Below are 16,260 nucleotides of genomic sequence, written 5' to 3'. Positions count from 1 at the left end.
ACAAGAAGGATTGCTACAGGTGGAACACACAGTGAATGATAGCCTAGGCTATTGCAGTGCCATATAGGATATAGATATATCTACTGCAGCAGCTAATTGTAGCACAGTGCAGTGAAACCTTCTTTGCATATCGATATTACGACACTCATTAGGATACTAACGATGCTCCGGCAGTTTTAAATGAATAGGACACAGACCGTTATGCAACTGTTGTTACAATCAAATCCATCTTTATTTTTTTTGTACAGCTGTTTGCATGCTACGCTTTTTCTTCTTCTGCTGATTTGTTCATAATTATACCGTAAAAGACTATCAGAAAATGGGAACTCCACGATCAGAAAATGATAACGCTTCACATTAAGTTGCACGTATACCTGTGTAGTGACTTGTCGTTTCGCTATAACAACAGGTGTTAAGAGACTATGCCTGAGGCACTCAGCCCCACAGTCACTGAGCAAAAAAAAGCATAGGTGTACATTGCATCATTTGCCCTCGGTTTAAAAACTGGATGCTCAGTTGGAACTATTAATATGAATGTCAGAGGTTGTTGGTTGGAAATACATGTTTTACAATACAGACGTGTCCACCAAACAGCTAGCAGTGTGTCACTGGGGGTGTCTACCAAACAGCTAGCAGTGTGCCACTGGGGGTGTCTACCAAACAGCTAGCAGTGTGCCACTGGGGGTGTCTACCAAACAGCTAGCAGCGTGCCACTGGGGGTGTCCACCAAACAGCTAGCAGTGTGCCACTGGGGGTGTCTACCAAACAGCTAACAGTGTGCCACTGGGAGTGTCTACCAAACAGCTAACAGTGTGTCACTGGGGGTGTCTACCAAACAGCTAGCAGTGTGTCACTGGGGGTGTCTACCAAACAGCTTGCAGCGTGCCACTGGGGGTGTCCACCAAACAGCTAGCAGCGTGCCACTGGGGGTGTCTACCAAACAGCTAGCAGCGTGCCACTGGGGGTGTCCACCAAACAGCTAGCAGTGTGCCACTGGGGGTGTCTACCAAACAGCTAGCAGTGTGTCACTGGGGGTGTCTACCAAACAGCTAGCAGTGTGTCACTGGGGGTGTCTACCAAACAGCTAGCAGGGTGTCACTGGGGGTGTCTACCAAACAGCTAGCAGTGTGCCACTGGGGGTGTCTACCAAACAGCTAGCAGTGTGTCACTGGGGGTGTCTACCAAACAGCTAGCAGCGTGCCACTGGGGGTGTCCACCAAACAGCTAGCAGTGTGCCACTGGGGGTGTCCACCAAACAGCTAGCAGTGTGTCACTGGGGGTGTCTACCAAACAGCTAGCAGTGTGCCACTGGGGGTGTCTACCAAACAGCTAGCAGCGTGCCACTGGGGGTGTCCACCAAACAGCTAGCAGCGTGCCATTGGTTTCAAAGTGTTCTATGTCATTCTGATAGGGATATCATGAAAAGTACCTTATTGTCTGCAATTAACCAATCAGAATTGACATAAAAATGACCTGAAAGTGTTTGTTTTTTCATGTGTTTCATACGCTAATGATCCCCTCTTCATGTTGTACATTAATTAAGTACTCAAGCTGAAATACATGTAATACTAGGACTTAACCACCAAGTATGTGATTGCAATTAGTCATTTAATTTCATGAATACATAGTAGTTTGGCATAAATGACAGTGAAACATTATTCTATTTATTTTTGATTGCCTTGTAATAAACACATCAGATTGTGTCCCCTGTCATATCAAAATTTGACTTGACATAATGCCGTGTGCATAATAGAACGATCATAACATCTGTGATGCTGAGAATAAAACAGGGACACGAGACTGTCTGGCTGTAGCAGAGACGTGTGTCATCACAGCTTCCCAACACACAGACCAGGCGGTCAGCGAAAGGACTGTGTGATGTACCTGTGGGGTACTGGGACACACACTCAGACACAGACACAGGGACGTGGTGACAGCAGTATGGTGCTCTGGGCTCTAGTCTTTGAACGTTGCCTTCGGGTTATATTCACTGGTGTTTAAAAAAAAAAAATGGCATAGATGAATAATTAATGTTTCCTGTTGACGATAAAGCTTTCATAAAACAAACTGCCCTTCTGTGCGTCAAAGACAAGCTTGTTTGAGGAATGTGTGCCGATGTCTGTAGTGATGCAGTGATGCATGCCATATGACTGCCTATGTGTAGGATTACATGCACAGTTGCGGAGAGGTTTCCGGCCCCTTTCAAAGGAGAGGCTCCATTGAGCTTGCTTTTTTTTACGCCAGAACTCGGCTTGATCTGTGTTCGAGAAAACGTTACGTAGAAGTTTGTTTTGTTGAGTTCATTTATTGACACCGATGAAGACAATCTTCTGGAAGTCTCTCCTTCTGTGTAGCCTAATGATTGTATTGGCCAGACAGACTAGTCAAGATCAATTTGCCAACATGGGAGACACTGAAATGTCACTTTGTGTAGCCAAACTATTTTATTGGCCAGACAGACTGGTCACTGTGTAGCCTACAGATTGTATTGGCCAGACAGACTGGTCACTGTGTAGCCTACAGATTGCATTGGCCAGACAGACTGGTCACTATGTAGCCAAATGATTTTATTGGCCAGATAGTATTGGCCAGACAGACTGGTCACTGTGTAGCCTACAGATTGTATTGGCCAGACAGACTGGTCACTGTGTAGCCTACAGATTGCATTGGCCAGACAGACTGGTCACTATGTAGCCAAATGATTTTATTGGCCAGACAGACTGGTCACTGTGTAGCCTACAGATTGTATTGGCCAGACAGACTGGTCACTGTGTAGCCTACAGATTGTATTGGCCAGACAGACTGGTCACTGTGTAGCCTACAGATTGTATTGGCCAGACAGACTGGTCACTGTGTAGCCTACAGATTGTATTGGCCAGACAGACTGGTCACTTTGTAGCCTACAGATTGTATTGGCCAGACAGACTGGTCACTGTGTAGCCTACAGATTGTATTGGCCAGACAGACTGGTCACTGTGTAGCCTACAGATTGTATTGGCCAGACAGACTGGTCACTGTGTAGGCTACAGATTGTATTGGCCAGACAGACTGGTCACTTTGTAGCCTACAGATTGTATTGGCCAGACAGACTGGTCACTGTGTAGCCTACAGATTGTATTGGCCAGACAGACTGGTCACTGTGTAGCCTACAGATTATATTGGCCAGACAGACTGGTCACTGTGTAGCCTACAGATTGTATTGGCCAGACAGACTGGTCACTGTGTAGCCTACAGATTGTATTGGCCAGACAGACTGGTCACTTTGTAGCTTATTCTAAAATTGATAAAATCTTTTTTTTCCTCATCAATCTACAGACAGTATCCCATAATGACAAAGCGAAAACAGGTTTTTAGAAATTTTAGCAAATGTATTAAAAATATAGAACAGAAATTCCTTATATACATTATTATTCAGACCCTTTACTATGAGACTCCAAATTGAGCTGGGGTGGATCCTGTTTCCATTTATCATCATTGAGATGTTTCTACAACTTGATTGGAATCCACCTGTGGTAAATTTAAATTGATTGGACATGATTTGAAAAGGCACACACTAGGGATGCACGATATATCAGTGAACATATATTTTTATTTTTTATTTTTTTATTTAACCTTTATTTAACCAGGTAGGCTAGTTGAGAACAAGTTCTCATTTGCAACTGCGACCTGGCCAAGATAAAGCATAGCAGTGTGAACAGACAACACAGAGTTACACATTGAGTAAACAATAAACAAGTCAATAACACAGTAGAAAAAAAAGGGTCTATATACATTGTGTGCAAATGGCATGAGGAGGTAGGCAAATAATTACAATTTTGCAGATTAACACTGGAGTGATAAATGATCAGATGGTCATGTACAGCTAGAGATATTGATGTGCAAAAGAGCAGAAAAGTAAATAAATAAAAACAGTATGGAGATGAGGTAGGTATAATTGGGTGGGCTATTTACCGATAAGACTATGTACAGCTGCAGCGATCGGTTAGCTGCTCAGATAGCAGATGTTTGAAGTTGGTGAGGGAGATAAAAGTCTTCAGCTTCAGTGATTTCTGCAATTCGTTCCAGTCACAGGCAGCAGAAAACTGGAACGAAAGGCGGCCAAATGAGGTGTTGGCTTTAGGGATGATCAGTGAGATACACCTGCTGGAGCGTGTGCTACGGGTGGGTGTTGCTATCGTGACCAGGGAACTGAGATAAGGCGGAGCTTTACCTAGCATGGCCTTGTAGATGACCTGGAACCAGTGGGTCTGGCGACGAATATGGAGCGAGGGCCAGCCGACTAGAGCATACAAGTCACAGTGGTGGGTGGTATGAGGTGCTTTAGTGACAAAACGGATGGCACTGTGATAAACTGGCATTAGCTAAAAATGGCATTAGCTAAAAATGGCAACATCGTTATTGGCCCGACGTCTAGTTTAACGCCGATTGGCTAAACCGATGTCAAAGCGGACATGAATACCTATATGACGTAGGTGGATGGCGTAATGACGCCACGTACAATTTTTGAGCTACATGTGCAACACAGCATTCCTAACCTAGCCCACAATGTCTGCTGTGTGGATCGAGCAGTCAACAAGACGAGCAGTCATTTGAAAGAGTAAGAACATTTCAGTGAAATCCATTAAAGCCAAGATAATGGAATTTGCTCTTGCCCTTGACAATCAACCGTTCTCTGTCGTGGGTGATGTTGGTTTTCGCCGACTGGTCGAAGACCGGTACACACTACCAAGTGCGCTATTTGTCAGATGTTGCACCTACCGGAGTTACACAGTGGTAGCGTCACTGCTATTAGCTTCACGACATACATACAATGGAACGCCGTTTGGGTCTTTACGTGTCAAAAAAGACACAGTAGCACTGTCAAAGCTGTACAAAGAAGTTTGCAAACACCGGCCACGAACGATCTGTTTACGGAACCGCGTTGGTAATAAAGCATCATTTGTTCGTCCGCAACTTCTGGGGTAGCTAGCTTTAGCTTAGTACCTAGCTAGCTTTAGCTTGGTAACGTTACCTAGCCAGCACCAGTACAACCTGCCTGAAAACAATGACCAGTAGAAACTGCAGTCATTTTCATTATTCTTAGCATTCGTTTTGGAATCCTTGTGAGTAAGCATTAGCTAGGTTTCCACTTGTTTTGCTCGCCTATTGAAATTGAACTTCAATTCATGAAAATAAATAGCTAGCCAGCTACATAACCCTGTTGCCCAAAGCTAATGTTATAAGCAGCCAGCTAGCTTCATCTGGCTTGCAAGGCTCGACCTGACCGGGTTATGGGTTGTGAAGCAATCTACAATAAGCATTATGTACAATAGTGGAATTTGTGGTTTGCCTTCAAAATAAAAGTATGTCATTGACAGTGATGCAAATTAATACAGGTAGTAGATTATGCCATACTTTTATTTTGAAGACTAACCGCAAAGACCACTGTTGTGGCTAATCCTTTTTGTGGCTAGCTTCACATAGATGGGTCCGACCACCATTAATCAAATAAGAACTGTCTTGTAAATTTGTTTATTTTTTAGATGATGACACCTATTTATATAGTTAGCTAGCCATAGTTTGCTATGTTTTTTGGGGAAGAACATTGTTTGCATCCATGAGCTAACGTAAACTCACCCCATTCCGTACAAATGTGCACAACTGCAACATTCAAACGAGGCTACAAAGAAAACTAATGGGACTGTAGCGACTGTGTTGACGTCAAAATCGGGGGTGTGAACTAGGTTTCTATACTAGCGTTGATCGACATGGTAACGGCTCTATAGTATTGGAGAAAAGCTGAAAAAACGGACCCTCCGTTACATCTTGGCGTGTCATGTCGTAACGTACAGCACGTGTAACAGATGTGAAACGCTAGCTAGCTTAGTTAGCGGTGGTGCACGCTAAATAGTGTTTCAATCGGTGACGTCACTTGCTCTGAGAAATGAAGTAGTGGTTCCCCTTGCTCTGCAACAGCCGCAGCTTTTGTGGAGCGATGGGTAACGATGCTTCGTGGGTGTCAGTTGTTGATGTGTGCAGAGGGTCCCTGATTCGCGCCCGGGTATGGGCGAGGGGACGGTCTAAAGTTATACTGTTACACACGCATAAAGCAATTTCTGTCTTACAATCTCTCTCCACCAGGTGTAGCACTTCTCTCATCCTTTAGAAACAAGAAATGGACAGTGGCGGGGTAAGGGGGGATACCTTGTCATTTTTTCCATCATCATTGCATGCGATCATCATTCTCAAAGCCGCTGTTTACTTCTAAGATCACTTTAGCACCGCCCTAAAAACCCGATTTAAAATTTGACACAAACCTTCAAATAGGTATGTAATGACACATTATATAAACTCTTTATAGTGTTTTATTTACATTTTAGAGGCGATAAGGTGATAAGTTGGACAGATCGAGTGAAAAAAAGCAATTTTCCCACACGACATCTCTCCTTTTCACTATCACGCATGAGTTTCACTCCCCCACCCGCCATTTTTAAAAAGACCCGACGGGGCTCATTGCCTTCTTGAATTACGCAGAAACGGTGCAGCGTTTAGGTCATGTAATTGATTCTGTTGGAAAGGGGAGAAATTGTGCTTTACAATGGTATTCACATTACAGTTGATCTGGAAGTATTACGTTTTTGGTGCGCTAAAATAAGGGCAATTGTTCGGACCAAGGCGATGTACGAGTTTACGTGAGTTTACGTTAGCTAGCTTTTTCTATGACCAGCACTGTAGGTGCGCAAGGCAACTTTACCAGCATCGTTGCATACTTATCGATGAATCGTTGTGACATATGAAATACGAGTGATAGTGTAATCAATGTGTAATAACTACGTTAAAAAATGTATGAACGCTTTAAATTATTATGTGACATGCAGTCATATTCAGGTCCTGATTGGTCAGCAAGCTTAATTGGCACATAGTGTTAAATAGTATATTTTTTTGACACAGTAAGACACACGGCATTTCATAGAAATCCTGGTTTGGAATGAAATGACTGAACAAATGAACAACGAAACAGCACAGCAAGTAAGTGAAATAAATAGGTTTGGATTATGTTTTACTGGTAATGGGGACATACATAATTGCCAACAAAATAACTTTTTGGTCAGTGTGGTGTGTGTGTGTAACCTTTATTTAACAAGACAAGTCAGTTTACAATGATGGCCTACCCCGGGCCAAACCCGGACGAAGCTGGGCCAACTGTTTAATTGTACTAGAATGCTTAAAAAGCCACAAAAATTCAAAATATCGTTTATCGGTATTGTTGTTGTTTTTTCCCAAGGAAAATATCGGATATCGGTATTGTTTTTTTTTGCCAAGGAAAATATCGGATATCGGTATTGGCCAAAAATGTCATATCGGTGAATCCCTAGCACACACCCTGTCTATATAATTGACTTTGCAAGTCAGAGCAAAAACCAAGCCATGAGGCTGAAGGAATTGTCCGTAGAGCTCCGAGGCAGGATTGTGTCGAGGCACAAATCTGGGGGAGGGGGTACCAAAACATTTCTGCAGCATTGAAGGTCCCAAAGAACACAGTGGCCTCCATCATTCTTAAATGGAAGAAGTTGGAACCACCAAAACTCTTCCTAAAGATGGCTGCCTGACCAAACTGAGCAGTTGGGGGAAAACGGTCTTGGTCAGGGAGGGTTTGTAGCATCATCATATCAAATCCTACCCAAGAAGACTCAAGGCTGTAATTGCTGCCAAAGGTGCTTCAACAAAGTCCTGAGTAAAGGATCTCAATACTTATGTAAATGTGATATTTCAGTTTTTTATTTTTAAAGCAAAAAGTTTTTTTGAAAAACTGTTTATGCTTTGTCATTATGGAATGTTGTGTGTAGATTGAGGGACATTTTTTTCATTTAATCCATTTTAGAATAAGCTGTAACGTAAGACAATGTGGAAAAGGTCTAGGGGTCTGAATCCGTTCCACTGTATAGTGTATTACTTTTCCCCGGGGCCCAGAGGCAGAGTGCTTTTCCCCGGGGCCCAGAGGCAGAGTGCTTTTCCCCGGGGCCCAGAGGCAGAGTACTTTTCCCCGGGGCCCAGAGGCAGAGTGCTTTTCCCCAGGGCCCAGAGGCAGAGTGCTTTTCCCCAGGGCCCAGAGGCAGAGTGCTTTTCCCCGGGGCCCAGAGGCAGAGTACTTTTCCCCAGGGCCCAGAGGCAGAGTGCTTTTCCCCAGGGCCCAGAGGCAGAGTGCTTTTCCCCGGGGCCCAGAGGCAGAGTACTTTTCCCCGGGGCCCAGAGGCCTTAACCCAGGGCCCAGAGGCAGAGTGCTTTTCCCCAGGGCCCAGAGGCAGAGTGCTTTTCCCCAGGGCCCAGAGGCAGAGTGCTTTTCCCCAAGGCCCAGAGGCAGAGTGCTTTCCCCCGGGGCCCAGAGGCAGAGTGGGCCCAGAGGCAGAGTGCTTTTCCCCAAGGCCCAGAGGCAGAGTGCTTTTCCCCAGGGCCCAGAGGCAGAGTGCTTTTCCCCAGGGCCCAGAGGCAGAGTGCTTTTCCCCAGGGCCCAGAGGCAGAGTGCTTTTCCCCGGGGCCCAGAGGCAGAGTGCTTTTCCCCAGGGCCCAGAGGCAGAGTGCTTTTCCCCAGGGCCCAGAGGCAGAGTGCTTTTCCCCAGGGCCCAGAGGCAGAGTGCTTTTCCCCGGGGCCCAGAGGCAGAGTGCTTTTCCCCAGGGCCCAGAGGCAGAGTGCTTTTCCCCAGGGCCCAGAGGCAGAGTGCTTTTCCCCAAGGCCCAGAGGCAGAGTGCTTTTCCCCGGGGCCCAGAGGCAGAGTGCTTTTCCCCGGGGCCCAGAGGCAGAGTGCTTTTCCCCAGGGCCCAGAGGCAGAGTGCTTTTCCCCAGGGCCCAGAGGCAGAGTGCTTTTCCCCAGGGCCCAGAGGCAGAGTGCTTTTCCCCGGGGCCCAGAGGCAGAGTGCTTTTCCCCAGGGCCCAGAGGCAGAGTGCTTTTCCCCGGGGCCCAGAGGCAGAGTGCTTTTCCCCAGGGCCCAGAGGCAGAGTGCTTTTCCCCGGGGCCCAGAGGCAGAGTGCTTTTCCCCGGGGCCCAGAGGCAGAGTGCTTTTCCCCAGGGCCCAGAGGCAGAGTGCTTTTCCCCGGGGCCCAGAGGCAGAGTGCTTTTCCCCGGGGCCCAGAGGCAGAGTGCTTTTCCCCAGGGCCCAGAGGCAGAGTGCTTTTCCCCGGGGCCCAGAGGCAGAGTGCTTTTCCCCGGGGCCCAGAGGCAGAATGCTTTTCCCCAGGGCCCAGAGGCAGAGTGCTTTTCCCCGGGGCCCAGAGGCAGAGTGCTTTTCCCCAAGGCCCAGAGGCAGAGTGCTTTTCCCCAGGGCCCAGAGGCAGAGTGCTTTTCCCCCAGGGCCCAGAGGCAGAGTGCTTTTCCCCAGGGCCCAGAGGCAGAGTGCTTTTCCCCGGGGCCCAGAGGCAGAGTGCTTTTCCCCAGGGCCCAGAGGCAGAGTGCTTTTCCCCGGGGCCCAGAGGCAGAGTGCTTTTCCCCAAGGCCCAGAGGCAGAGTGCCCAGGGCCCAGAGGCAGAGTGCTTTTCCCCAAGGCCCAGAGGCAGAGTGCTTTTCCCCGGGGCCCAGAGGCAGAGTACTTTTCCCCGGGGCCCAGAGGCAGAGTGCTTTTGCCCAGGGCCCAGAGGCAGAGTGCTTTTCCCCGGGGCCCAGAGGCAGAGTGCTTTTCCCCGGGGCCCAGAGGCAGAGTGCTTTTCCCCGGGGCCCAGAGGCAGAGTGCTTTTCCCCAGGGCCCAGAGGCAGAGTGCTTTTCCCCGGGGCCCAGAGGCAGAGTGCTTTTCCCCGGGGCCCAGAGGCAGAGTGCTTTTCCCCGGGGCCCAGAGGCAGAGTGCTTTTCCCCAAGGCCCAGAGGCAGAGTGCTTTTCCCCAAGGCCCAGAGGCAGAGTGCTTTTCCCCAGGGCCCAGAGGCAGAGTGCTTTTCCCCAGGGCCCAGAGGCAGAGTGCTTTTCCCCAGGGCCCAGAGGCAGAGTGCTTTTCCCCAGGGCCCAGAGGCAGAGTGCTTTTCCCCGGGGCCCAGAGGCAGAGTGCTTTTCCCCGGGGCCCAGAGGCAGAGTGCTTTTCCCCGGGGCCCAGAGGCAGAGTGCTTTTCCCCGGGGCCCAGAGGCAGAGTGCTTTTCCCGGGGCCCAGAGGCAGAGTGCTTTTCCCCGGGGCCCAGAGGCAGAGTGCTTTTCCCCGGGGCCCAGAGGCAGAGTGCTTTTCCCCGGGGCCCAGAGGCAGAGTGCTTTTCCCCAGGGCCCAGAGGCAGAGTGCTTTTCCCCAAGGCCCAGAGGCAGAGTGCTTTTCCCCGGGGCCCAGAGGCAGAGTGCTTTTCCCCAGGGCCCAGAGGCAGAGTGCTTTTCCCCGGGGCCCAGAGGCAGAGTGCTTTTCCCCAGGGCCCAGAGGCAGAGTGCTTTTCCCCGGGGCCCAGAGGCAGAGTGCTTTTCCCCGGGGCCCAGAGGCAGAGTGCCATAGGGAATGACATGCCATTTGGGATGCAGAAAGGGTACGAGGAGAGGCAACGCTTTGATTATTTTGATGAGATGAGTTCCTGCCCGACAGTATTGGGAGTTCCCTTGGCTTGGTGGGCAATCTGTCCCTGTCTGAACTGATCGAACGGCAGATGTGAGGAATGTGTATTGATTACCTATCGCTCCTGATAACCTGATCACCGCCTGGAATCGTGACTATTATTACTGGGGATTCAGTTGGTCTGATGTACATTGTATATTCTCCTTCTGTTCCCTATTGAAAATCAATGCATTGATGGTGTACACTACCCAGCATGCAATGTAATGTAATTGTTTGTAATTTATAACCTGTGTCACCTGAAATGTACTATAGGGTCTGCATATACATTAATACATTAGACATTTAAACACAGAAAGAAACCTGCATGTGAGTCAGTGAGACAGTAAGCAAAGCCCCAGCTGCAGCTCCTGGTTTAAAGGTCTCTGTCTCTTTAAACCGCAGTCAGCCACCTCAGCGTTGCTTGGCAACTGAAAGCATCAGCAGCTAGCTAAGAAGTTAAATTGCATCAATTGACGATTAATACTGCCACAACTCACTGGCCCTGTCTCCGTCTGTGTCTGCCTCTCCTGTTCCTGTCTTTGTTTCTCTATCTCAATTCAATGACATTTTAAGGGCTTTATTGGCACGGAAAAACACATGTTTACATTACCAAAGCAATTGAAATTAATAATAAACAGAAGGGGAAATAAACAATCAAACATGAACAGTAAACTGTCTGTGTCTCTCAGTTGATGATGTACTAATACTACTTCCCTTCAACACCCAATCTTTTAACTACAGAGATGTTCTCCCCTTCAACACCCAATCTTTTAACTACAGACGTTCTTCCCTTCCATACCCAATATTTTAACTACAGATGTTCTTCCCTTCAACACCCAATCTTTTAACTACAGAGACGTTCTCCCTTCAATACCCAATCTTTTAACTACAGAGACGTTCTCCCTTCAACACCCAATCTTTTAACTACAGAGACGTTCTCCCTTCAACACCCAATCTTTTAACTACAGAGACGTTCTCCCTTCAACACCCAATCTTTTAACTACAGAGACGTTCTCCCTTCAACACCCAATCTTTTAACTACAGAGACGTTCTCCCTTCAACACCCAATCTTTTAACCACAGAGACGTTCTTCCCTTCAACACCCAATCTTTTAACTACAGAGACGTTCTCCCTTCAACACCCAATCTTTTAACTACAGAGACGTTCTCCCTTCAACACCCAATCTTTTAACTACAGAGACGTTCTTCCCTTCAATACCCAATGCTCTTAACCACGACAGAGACAAGAACTTTGGCTGTGCTTAGCTGCTGGGTTTAGGATGGTCAGGATATGAACAGAAAATGACAGTTGATGTGCTGTGGTCAGAGGCGATAGGACAGCCACCTGCTGCGCATGGCCGATGTTCAGGTTGGTCTGTCTTGTCTTTTAGCCACGACAATACAGGATAAGTTCTGCACTATATTTAGTTGTGTCGGATGTGGATTGGTTACGACAACTCACAACTTACAACCAACAGCTCCACAGGTGGGGGTAATGGCCAATGATTCAAAGGTCCATGGTCACACTGTTACAGGCTGAGGCTAGTCCAAACGGTTCATGGGTCACACTGTTACAGGCTGAGGCTAGTCCAAACGGTTCACGGTCACACTGTTACAGGCTGAGGCTAGTCCAAACGGTTCACGGTCACACTGTTACAGGCTGAGGCTAGTCCAAACGGTTCATCGGTCACACTGTTACAGGCTGAGGCTAGTCCAAACGGTTCATGGGTCACACTGTTACAGGCTGAGGCTAGTCCAAACGGTTCACGGTCACACCGTTACAGGCTGAGGCTAGTCCAAACGGTTCACGGGTCACACTGTTACAGGCTGAGGCTAGTCCAAACGGTTCACGGTCACACTGTTACAGGCTGAGGCTAGTCCAAACGGTTCACGGTCACACCGTTACAGGCTGAGGCTAGTCCAAACGGTTCATGGGTCACACTGTTACAGGCTGAGGCTAGTCCAAACGGTTCACGGTCACACTGTTACAGGCTGAGGCTAGTCCAAACGGTTCATGGGTCACACTGTTACAGGCTGAGGCTAGTCCAAACGGTTCACGGTCACAGGTCAAACGGTCGTTACAGGCTGAGGCTAGTCCAAAGGCGGTTCACGGTCACACTGTTACAGGCTGAGGCTAGTCCAAACGGTTCATGGGTCACACTGTTACAGGCTGAGGCTAGTCCAAACGGTTCACGGTCAAACCGTTACAGGCTGAGGCTAGTCCAAACGGTTCACGGTCAAACTGTTACAGGCTGAGGCTAGTCCAAACGGTTCACGGTCACACTGTTACAGGCTGAGGCTAGTCCAAACGGTTCATGGGTCACACAGGCTGAGGTTACAGGCTGAGGCTAGTCCAAACGGTTCACGGTCAAAAACAGGCTGAGGCTTACAGGCAGGCTGAGGCTAGTCCAAACACGGGTTCAGGCTGAGGGTCACACGGTGTTACAGGCTGAGGCTAGTCCAAACGGTTCACGGTCAAACCGTTACAGGCTGAGGCTTGTCCAAACGGTTCACGGTCAAACCGTTACAGGCTGAGGCTAGTCCAAACGGTTCATGGGTCACACCGTTACAGGCTGAGGCTAGTCCAAACGGTTCACGGTCATACCGTTACAGGCTGAGGCTAGTCCAAACGGTTCACGGTCAAACCGTTACAGGCTGAGGCTAGTCCAAACGGTTCACGGTCACACTGTTACAGGCTGAGGCTAGTCCAAACGGTTCACGGTCAAACTGTTACAGGCTGAGGCTAGTCCAAACGGTTCATGGGTCAAACTGTTACAGGCTGAGGCTAGTCCAAACGGTTCACGGTCAAACTGTTACAGGCTGAGGCTAGTCCAAACGGTTCACGGTCAAACTGTTACAGGCTGAGGCTCGTCCAAACGGTTCACGGGTCACACCGTTACAGGCTGAGGCTAGTCCAAACGGTCACACTTACAGGCTGAGGGGTTCACGGTCACACTGTTACAGGCTGAGGCTAGTCCAAACGGTTCACGGTCAAACCGTTACAGGCTGAGGCTCGTCCAAACGGTTCACGGTCACACTGTTACAGGCTGAGGCTAGTCCAAACGGTTCATGGGTCAAACTAGTCCAAACGGTTCACGGTCACACTGTTACAGGCTGAGGCTAGTCCAAACGGTTCACGGTCACACTGTTACAGGCTGAGGCTAGTCCAAACGGTTCACGGTCACACTGTTACAGGCTGAGGCTCGTCCAAACGGTTCACGGTCACACTGTTACAGGCTGAGGCTAGTCCAAACGGTTCACGGTCAAACCGTTACAGGCTGAGGCTAGTCCAAACGGTTCACGGTCACACTGTTACAGGCTGAGGCTAGTCCAAACGGTTCACGGTCACACTGTTACAGGCTGAGGCTAGTCCAAACGGTTCATGGGTCACACCGTTACAGGCTGAGGCTAGTCCAAACGGTTCACGGTCAAACCGTTACAGGCTGAGGCTAGTCCAAACGGTTCACGGTCACACCGTTACAGGCTGAGGCTAGTCCAAACGGTTCACGGTCAAACCGTTACAGGCTGAGGCTAGTCCAAACGGTTCACGGTCAAACTGTTACAGGCTGAGGCTAGTCCAAACGGTTCACGGTCAAACTGTTACAGGCTGAGGCTAGTCCAAACGGTTCACGGTCAAACCGTTACAGGCTGAGGCTAGTCCAAACGGTTCACGGTCAAACTGTTACAGGCTGAGGCTAGTCCAAACGGTTCACGGTCACACTGTTACAGGCTGAGGCTAGTCCAAACGGTTCATGGGTCACACTGTTACAGGCTGAGGCTAGTCCAAACGGTTCACGGTCATACCGTTACTATCCTAGATAAACTGTTTGTTTTTTTGCACAGTGTGTTGAGAGCACAGGAGGTTTTGTGGCACGTTAATTGGGGAGGACGTGCTCGTACTGTAGTAATGGCTGAAACGGAATAAATGGTTTCCCTGTTTGATACCATTCCATTCACTTCATTCCAGCCATTATTATGAGCCGTTCTGACCTCCAGCAAGCCTCGTGATTGGGAGCCATCACTCACTCTCACCAAGGGCTGTAGCAGTAAGTGGATCTGATAGGTTTGGTGAATCATTAATCATTTTGAGTCTCTCACCGAAATGTGTTTAGAGTGACTGATGGGGGAGTGGAGGTTTGAATCGTGAGAATGGTGGGGATAGGAGAGTGGGTGATGGCCCAATCATTCAATAGCAGGTCACTCTGCCCCCAAATGCATCTTATTGGGCCACTACCTACAGTCAACCTTTGCAAAGTGGTACAGATTTGCCAACTCTGGACTCGAGAGTTGCAATTGCTTTCTTGGAAGCTGTGTCATTCAATGAATCTGTGAAACTGCATCGAAGCTGCTACTGGGAATCGCCGTATGGCAGAGACTTAACCACACCTATGATATCGCTCTAATATACTCCATTTCTCTGTTTGCTATAATCGCCTGGATGCACATTGCACCAATGGCACCTACACTGGCATATTGCACACAGAGGAACCAAACCACTCTCCTGTGTCTCTTCCCCGAAGAAATATCCTCTCATCATGGGGCGGCAGGGTAGCCTAGTGGTTAGAGTGTAGAGGTGGCAGGGTAGCCTAGTGGTTAGAGTGTAGAGGAGGTAGGTAGCCTAGTGGTTAGAGTGTAGAGGTGGCAGGGTAGCCTAGTGGTTAGAGTGTAGAGGTGGCAGGGTAGCCTAGTGGTTAGAGTGTAGAGGTGGCAGGGTAGCCTAGTGGTTAGAGTGTAGGGGCGGCAGGGTAGCCTAGTGGTTAGAGTGTAGAGGTGGCAGGGTAGCCTAGTGGTTAGAGTGTAGAGGTGGCAGGGTAGCCTAGTGGTTAGAGTGTAGAGGAGGTAGGTAGCCTAGTGGTTAGAGTGTAGAGGAGGCAGGGTAGCCTAGTGGTTAGAGTGTAGAGGTGGCAGGGTAGCCTAGTGGTTAGAGTGTAGAGGCGGCAGGGAAGCCTAGTGGTTAGAGTGTAGAGGTGGCAGGGTAGCCTAGTGGTTAGAGTGTAGAGGCGGCAGGGTAGCCTAGTGGTTAGAGTGTAGAGGTGGCAGGGTAGCCTAGTGGTTAGAGTGTAGAGGTGGCAGGGTAGCCTAGTGGTTAGAGTGTAGAGGCGGCAGGGTAGCCTAGTGGTTAGAGTGTAGAGGTGGCAGGGTAGCCTAGTGGTTAGAGCGTAGAGGTGGCAGGGTAGCCTAGTGGTTAGAGTGTAGAGGCGGCAGGGTAGCCTAGTGGTTAGAGCGTAGAGGTGGCAGGGTAGCCTAGTGGTTAGAGCGTAGAGGTGGCAGGGTAGCCTAGTGGTTAGAGCGTTGGACTAGTAACCGGAAGGTTGTGAGTTCAAACCCCCGAGCTGACAAGGTGCAAATCTGTCGTTCTGCCCCTGAACAGGCAGTTAACCCACTGTTCCCAGGCCGTCATTGAAAATAAGAATGTGTTCTTAACTGACTTGCCTGGTTAAATAAAGGTAAAATAAATAAAAATAAAAATTATGCAGCTGGGTACTATGTTATCTCAGCCAGTCTGACTCAGAGTCAAATGGCACACTTATTCCCTATATAGTGCACTACATTTCACCATAAGTGTGCCCTGGGGAGGCAGGGTAGTCTAGTGTTAGACTAGTAAATGGGAAGGTTGCAAGTTCAACCCCCGAGCTGACATGGTACAAATCTGTCGTTCTGCCCCTGAACAGGCAGTTAACCCACTGTTCCTAGGCCTTCATTGAAAATAAGAATTTGTTCTCAACTGACT

General features: G+C 48.7%; 1 protein-coding gene across 1 annotated transcript in view; it reads left to right on the top strand.

Moving 5' to 3' along the window:
• LOC135553214 (small G protein signaling modulator 2-like) overlaps nucleotides 1-16,260 on the top strand; it is a 295,429-nt gene that overhangs the window by 690 nt on the left and 278,479 nt on the right. The window lies entirely within an intron of this gene.

This window comes from Oncorhynchus masou, chromosome 13 (assembly GCF_036934945.1).
Source record: "Oncorhynchus masou masou isolate Uvic2021 chromosome 13, UVic_Omas_1.1, whole genome shotgun sequence".
Classification (NCBI taxonomy): Eukaryota; Metazoa; Chordata; class Actinopteri; order Salmoniformes; family Salmonidae; genus Oncorhynchus; species Oncorhynchus masou.
The sequence above is the reverse complement of the archived record's forward strand: the minus strand, read 5'-3'. Positions and strand labels throughout refer to the sequence as shown.